Source organism: Vitis vinifera, chromosome 12 (assembly GCF_030704535.1).
Source record: "Vitis vinifera cultivar Pinot Noir 40024 chromosome 12, ASM3070453v1".
Taxonomy (NCBI): domain Eukaryota; kingdom Viridiplantae; phylum Streptophyta; class Magnoliopsida; order Vitales; family Vitaceae; genus Vitis; species Vitis vinifera.
The window spans coordinates 7,759,039-7,767,342 of NC_081816.1; the positions used below are offsets into that span (position 1 = coordinate 7,759,039).

General features: G+C 38.0%; 1 pseudogene; it reads right to left on the reverse strand.

Moving 5' to 3' along the window:
• Window positions 1-919: 919 nt before the first annotated feature.
• Window positions 920-3,677, reverse strand: LOC132254808 (sucrose synthase 2-like; annotated as a pseudogene).
• Between the last annotated feature and the right edge of the window lie 4,627 nt (window positions 3,678-8,304).

The window sequence follows — 8,304 nt, forward strand, 5'->3', positions numbered from 1 at the left end:
GCAGTGGAAAAATTAGCAAAATCAGCGCCCAATCCTCTGAGATTCCAGTGGACTTTGTCGGTGTCATCAACCGAGCAGCCCATTGCAGTGAGCTGATCGCATAAAGCCTTGAATGAACAAGAATATTCAGTGACACTGCGGGTGCCACGTTTGATGAGCTGCAAATCATCTTTGATGAGAAGCTCACGAGTCTTGGAAATATGGCTGAAGGAATTTTCCAAGGCAAGCCAAACATCATGAGCGGTGGTGAGACCAAGAACTTCGGCCATGGCTTCTTCAGTCAAGGAGGAGAAGAGGAGACTGAGAAGACGTTGGTCTTGGAGTTGCCATGCCACATATTGAGGATTCGGTTGAGAAGAAGAAGAATCAACAGCTATAGTGATTGGAGGCGGCGCAACGGAACCATCGACATGGCTAAGGAGATTCTGACATTGAAGAAGAGGGAGAAATTGATTTCGCCAGAGAAGATAATTTGTGGAGGAGAGTTTAATAGTGATCATGTGGATCATGGTGTTGAAGGAGAAGGAAGAATCGGCCATGGGAGGATCGAGGAGGTTAATCCAAAAATGCTCTGATACCATAACAATGTTTGTAAAACCACCACACCTCTATGGGGTTGAGTTTTCCATTTATATATACGTATACAAGAAGTTTGAATACAGAGATAAATTAGAAAAGATAATTACAAATGGAAAATGTATCTCCTACAATCAAGGAGGATGCCGTAAATCAAGAACTAATTTACTGGAATCCTCTACAGTCCTACAATCAAGGAGGATGCCGTAAATCAAGAACTGATTTACTGGAATCCACAAGGTCTTTTCCTTCATTCATATGCACAAACCGAATACAAATCTATGTAATCAAATCGATAACATCATATCTATGTGTGGACCCGCATTTTCAAGTGCGTCCCCACTCGATCGGCGAGACTCGCTTTTTATTTGTGAAAAATTGATTTTTGAAAAAAAAGTTGGAGTCGCCACCTATTTTATTTTTATTTTGAAGGGAAAATAAAACAAGAAAGAAAAACCCTAAAAAGTGACTCCATAGTTTTGGAAAAAACATGTCTTTGAGAAACCTGAGTCTAAGTCCGGGGATCAGGTTACTTATTGGGAAGGTACCTCTAGGAGGTAGCACCCCTCTAAGCCCTAAAAAGGTCTCTACTGACTAAGTTAAGGGAAGCGTGACAATTAAATGGTTGATCATGGATACCTAAGTAGACTAGGTGATTTCAAATATTGCATGCCTAATAAGAAAACAAACCATGAGAGGGAATCGAAGTGCGTACCTGAACGACTTTTCAAGCGCTATCACAAGACATCAAAGTTAGTATAGAGATATAGCACGCAACATGCATTTTATCCAAGCAAGTCAAACATACATCTAAGCACCCAAGGATTAAATCAAAGCATGGATATAGCTCATGATAGCATGCATTTTCATAGAATTTTGGAATTAGAGGATAGAGAACGTACCTGGATAGCAAGTATATTTTATAAGATTCCTCGAAAAATGCTAGATTGGTTAGGGCAAGCATAGATTATATGAAATATCCATTATGTCTAATATACAGTTTCAAAGCCAAAATAGAGCTAAGACAAATTAAATGACTCCAAAAATAATAACAATTTCAAGTAAGGTATAAAACCATCAGCATGCGGTTAGAAAATGAAGCATCGTAAAACAATTTCTAAAAAAATGGCTTAGAGTGGAATTTGATTACAAAAAAAATTTCAGGAAACAACTCCTACACACCTAGATTAACATACCGAAATCCAAACACTCATTCAAAAGACAGATTATTGCAAAGGCACCAAAAGGTTCTACAAAGTCCAGATTAGATAAGGAAAAGTGACGTACATAAATGAATTTTAAAAAAAATAATAAATGATCCTATAAAATCATAAAAAAAATCACACACATATTTCAAAATGTCTATATCACATGAAAAATAAATTCGGGGTCGAATAGTACTCAAAAATATTTTTAAAAGTATAAATCTAATCAGATGTACAAACTCCAGCATGCGCAGTAGGCACAACTTTGAAAAATCATATCTCCCTCAAAAATGCATATTTTCTAATATTTTATGTGTCTAAAATCAATTTCAAGAAGCTTATAATTGAGAAAAAATGTTGAATCAATTTTAAAAAGTCCTCTAGTATTTTATTTTTTCCAAAAGATCTTGGGTGTCCAGAACTATGTGAAAACGGAGTCCCCCTAAAGACTCATTTATATCTTCTATCTCAGAATGACTTTCTAACTCAAACAAAACCTCAAATTCAAGTTCAAGAAGTGAGGAAAGTCATAAAATTTCTGGAAATTTTTTACAGATATCCTAAAGTTGTCAAAATGAATTTTTGAAGTTGAAGGGTCAGTGGTTTGATGAAAACTGGCAGCAAGGATCAAAAAGGAATATGTGCATATTTTCAAGTTCTCCATATGGACGAGTTTCTGCATGTGACTTTCAACCATTTCTTTTTCTGAGTATGAGAAGTATATGGGCATGTCTGCTTCTGGAGATATGATATTAAACTTGGGATAAAAAAATCAATGCCATGAACAACTCGGTGCAGCCCTAGAAGAGTGAAGGTTGTGTGGCTCTCATACTGTCCAACATGATTCTTGCTTCCGACAATCTCTTGGTATGTACTGGTGATTATAGAATCTGCATTGTTCATTGCAATTAGATCAGCAGTAAATTGGCTTGAGAAATGGTACTTATCCTCAAATTTTCTCCAATATATATCAGACTCTGGATATTTTGTTTTCTCCAATGCATGAGCAATATTGCACTGCGTAATTCCCAGCTTATAAGATAGTAAAGATGCAACAAGATTCCCATCACTATAGTTGCCAATGATCAGATCTGGAACTCCCTGTAGCTCGACAGCAATTTCATTTGATACATCCTCTGCAAAGGTTTCCAGATATGGCCATACATCAAACCTTGAGATCCATTTCCGCAGAATACTATTTTCTGTTCTAAATGGCACTCAAAAAATATGTGTATGTTCTGTACCACTGATTCTTTCAAGTCTCTGATTGCGTGTGGTCCCCTTTGCATCAGGTATAAGTCGGGTAACTATGAGAATTTTAGGAATGACATCAAGTCCTTGCTTTTGTATCTTAAGAAGCATCTCATTTTCCAAGGCACGCACTTGATCCAGCATATAAGCAATCTGTCCACCTGTGTCAGGCGAACCTAGCAGTGCTAGAGGTCTGCCCCATACTCCAACCTATTAAGCTTCAAATCTAGCACATCGTGAACGAGCGGCCGATAACTAAAGTCGTGCTGGATTCCAACTGATAGCCCAAAGTCTGATCAAATACACACAAAATTGGGCGCTGAAATGAATTCGCAAAATTCCCACCTTCAAAAAATAGTTCACACGTGGTCAACATTATGAACGTCGTCCCAGTCGAGGAGTATATATGCTCGGAATTCGCATGGCCATGCAGAGAAGTATTGGTTCAAATATTTCTTCCTTGTGACACAACATATTGGTTGTCACATCAGATCTGATGGTAGGACCATGTTTATATCCAAGAACCTCAATGTTTCCTTCATCAAGCGCGTGTTCGACACCACTCTCCAACTTGGCTTGGATCTATCTGCATACCCATCCTTTCACCTGTTGCTAATAAGGACACTTGTCTATCTTATAGATAATTGAGACAAACAACTGACACAGATTGATTCTTTCATCCAGGACCTCAGATGGGCAGTTTCGATCTGAACCCAAATACCCTCAACAAAACCCACAAATACCACCATATCACCTGTAATATCAAGAGTAGCAACCGCCCTCCAAGGACTTCCCCAGTGACATTGATCAGCCAAATGAGGATGGCTCGGGTGCTAATCATTGCAAACGATAAGACGTTCTTGCAAACCGACCCATAAACCATGAACAAAGGCTATAAGATATAGCAAAAGGATGGCAAGGGGAAGGGAAACACGTAGATGGGCAATCATTCAAAGCCATGTATCATACATGCACTTTCAACAGGCTTGAACATGGAAGAAAGAAGAAGGAACTTCTAGATATTACAATGGAACTAACAAAGTCGGATCATTCTTTAATATAAACAGAAACCAATGGAAGAAACACAAACTATGACAAGGCATGGCATAATTGCAAGAACGAAGGCTCTGGACAAGGGGGACAGTGTGCGTGAAGCATTGGAGCACTGCATTAAGAAAGCATTGTGTTGCCTAGATTTACAAGCCCAGCACCCACCATAGTGGGTTCAATTTCTCGAGGAAGGTATGAAGAATGGTGGTTTAGTTTCTCTGTTCCAAGACCATGGCGAAGTAGGAACCAAACTTTGATCATCTAGGGCTTCAAAACGAGAAGATCGCAACGAACTAGTTAGGGTCTTCATGTCAGGAACAGGAACACAAGCAGATGTGGAAGACCCATCCCGCGAATGATGAGAAAGCAGTGACCTAAAAGGAGTGGACTCAGTTTCTAGTGTTTTCGGGAAGTGGGTAACCAAATCTATCTGAAATTTAGATAGAGGAACGCTAGAGATTAGGAATGACTAGGAATTGAATGGCTTGTCGAAGGTCCGGCTTCGGGAAGAGTTCCTATGCAAACCAATTTTTGAAATCTAAAATCTCCAGTGAAAAAAAAAATCCAAATTTCCATTTAACACGATATATGGCTTGTCATGTACTGAACCCTCTCTCTCAAGTGCAAATCAGAACACGAAACCAAACGTCCAGAGTAAATTCAAAGATGTGAGCCAAAAACAGGGGCATGGATCGGGATACTAGATGTAGAGTAGTAAACGAAACAAAATACAGGATATTCATAACAAAATAAACAAGGAAACTAGACATTAAATGGGATCCCATTTCTTTCTGAAGTCGATAGATTCGCAGACCAGTGGTGTGATTGAGACTACGTTCAGATTTATGATTAGATGAAACTAAAAGAATATGAGAGAAGAGAAGACCAATATCACTTTCATATCCTAACAAAAAAACAATGGTAAAAGAACACTAACCAGAGAGGATACAGAACAAAGTGATAATATCAATAAGTAAGGAGTTCTCAACAAACATACCGAGGAACGCTCTCTTCTGGCAAGGAGATCCCACTGGTTTGTCGTCTGAGATTTCTTCAACCGCCCTCTCCTTCTTCTCCACCGACAGCTTCTCACTAGAAAGTCTTCTCTGAAAATCCAATTTTTCCGCCTCTCTCTCTCTCTCTTTTCTTTTTTTTCTATGTGCCGAAAGTCCTCCTCCCTCTACCTATCTGTTAGAGCTTTTTTATAGCAAATAACAGTCCTTCTACGTGAGGAGTCTTCCTCTCTCCAGATTTTATCTTATGCACCGGAAAAACTCTTTTTTTTTTTAATTTCAAACAATACCAATCCAAGCATATCACCTACAATCCATGCATATCATTTAAAGAGTTTTACTGTTTTCAAAAACTTCTCCAATGGTAGACTTCTTCCATAAAAAATTTCAAATTATTAAATTAAATAAATAAATAAATAATAAAATAGATAATAAATAATAAAATAAATAAATAACTAAATAAATAAATCGGAGAATATAAAATGATAATAATAGATAAATGAATAAATAACAAGATAATAAATAAATAAGTAAGAATACTAAATAAATAAATAACTAAAAAATGATTGATAATAATGAAAATAAATTAAAACAAATGAATAAATAAAACCATAATAAATGATCAAATAAAAGTGGTTAGTAATAATAAAAAATAAAGATAAATAAATAAGTAAATGAGATAAATGGGTCATACAACCATACAAGTCATACTAAAAACAAAGACTAATGGGCCAAGGTGAGACTAAGTGGGCCAAGGTGGACCTAATGGGCCTAAGTGCCTAAGTGGATCTAGGGTGCCTAAATGGGCCTAAGTGCCTAAATGGGCTAGGATGCCTAAATGGGCCTAAGTGCCTAAGTGGGCCTAGGGTGCCTAAATGAGCTACCCTAAAAGCTATCCTAAAAATGAACGAAAAGCCTAAGTCTAAAATAGGGCTGCCAAGGGTCACAATAATGGGTCAGATAATCCCTCGACCAAAATCTTCGAGATGACTCAGAAAAAGGTAAGTGGTATGAGTAGCCATGGGCCACCAAGGAACTATTTTGAAGTACTGAAAACGAACTCAAAGACATGTGCTAAAGGGACAAAATTGAGGGTCTACACTATGCTAGATTGTGGGCTCTGTCTTGTACATTTAGATTCTAAGCATGTGGGGGTCCTGTTTAAATACTATGAGAGTCTTCTCTCGACAGAAGAATTAATGCAAACCCCATAACCCCATATGTTACGATGTTGTCTTTCTCTGTATTATACTTTGATGTTCATCATTTAGATATTGGAAATCAAATACTAATGATGAGGCTGCTAATCCTTAATATTTGCTTCTGTTTTCAGGGTGATAGTCACCTCTATGCCAATCGTCATGGAATTTGACTCAGCCCAAAAGAACTTCTATTTGATATACTTCTAAGCTCTTAACTTCCTGTGTCTTGAAAAAACTCAGACCCAAAAGTGATGAAGGCTTGCTTAATTACCCCAATTATACCTTGGGCTAACCGACATGAATTCAGCCTTCTACTTTCCCTTTCACCAAATTTTTGGACAGGAGGATCAACCACTCGCACAAGTTTTGGAAGTCTAATCCATTGAGATGATAGGGACCCAGATAGTCTAGTTAGAATAGACTGCAAATCTGCTAGTTGTGGACAACATTGCTCCATAAGGTCATGTATTGAGCTCCAGAATGAACCACAGACCCAGTGGTAGTGACTACTAGCAGCAACAGCATAAGGGGGGCCATCATATCCTGCACCTTCTGATAGCATTACTACAACTAACAAGGAAACTGTCCAGCATCGTTGCTTATCCAGAATGATGAGTTCTGCCAACCATTAGCATGTGGAACACCAGGCACAGAATGATCAATATATAGAACAGTCCCGACATATTAATCTGTAGTTATCAACAAGTAAAATCCACTAGAACTCAAAGACAGTGCTGCATTATTCACTAGCCCTTTCTAGTTGCTAGAAGGTGTTTCTTTGGAACACTTAACCTGGGAAGGGCTTGAGCTACTCCATTTCCATGGTACAAACTGTTTATGGATAGGAGAAAAAGTTTTTGACTTATAATGTATAAACTCCTCATAACCTTATTGATATATTTTGAAGCCATGAAGGCCCTTGCGCCTAAAGTAAAAAATATCTACATGGTATGCTGATCATTGACCTTAGTGTGGGAGTTTGTTTGACACCACTCCCACTCCACAATTCTATGAGACTCAACGAGTACGATGAATCACTAGCATTATTTTATAGCTTTGGAAAGTCAAGTTTGTGGTTTGCAGCATCATTTCTAATGGAATTCCCAAAATATGATGGTTTCATTTTATATATACTCCCATTTAAAGAATCATTTGTTTGATGCTCAAGTTTGTGGTTTGCAGCATCATTTCTAATGGGGATTCCCAAAATATGATGGTTTCATTTAATCAAGACTAATATATCCTCCCATTTAATGAATCATTTGTTTGATAATCCAACCACAGCCAGGCAAGTTCCAAGGTCTTTTCCTTGCATGTAAATGATTTTGTATGTACCAATTAGACAGATAAATGTGATTCAAGCCACTAGCATCATATCTATGCTAGGTTGTGGGCTATGTCGTGTACATGGGAATGTAAGCAATGTGGGGATCCTTTTTAAATACCATGATAGACTTCTCTCAACCGAAGACTGCAGACCCCATATGCATGACTTTGTCTGTGTCTGGTGTATAACTATGACTCTGGTGTGGTTTATAAATGAAACAACAGTCAGGGTTTTGAATGGAGGAAGGATCGTCCAATTTCAATATATCACCACCATAAAAGGTCAACTGACTAATGTACTTATGAGCTTTATACTTTTGCTATCCTGAATTCTGTTGGGCGTGCAGCAATGTTACTGTCTAGGAAAAGGAGGATTGAAAAATGACCTAATATATATATGAGTGTGTAAAGGGTCAGGGATGATTACTCCTGTTATAAGTATGGAGATGAATCAAGATTTGAGATTGGTGTCTTGTATGAGATGGGTCAAGCCCCATGGTGTATCATAGGATGGTTAAACCTCCGAATGAGTGTGAAGAACTGCAATAACATAGACTGCGAATGTACTAGTTGTGGACAACATTGCTCCATAAGGTCATGCTTTGGGCCCAAGAATGGCCCTCTGGCAGTGACCATTAGCAGCAATAATATAAGGGGGGCCATGATACACTGCCACTTCTC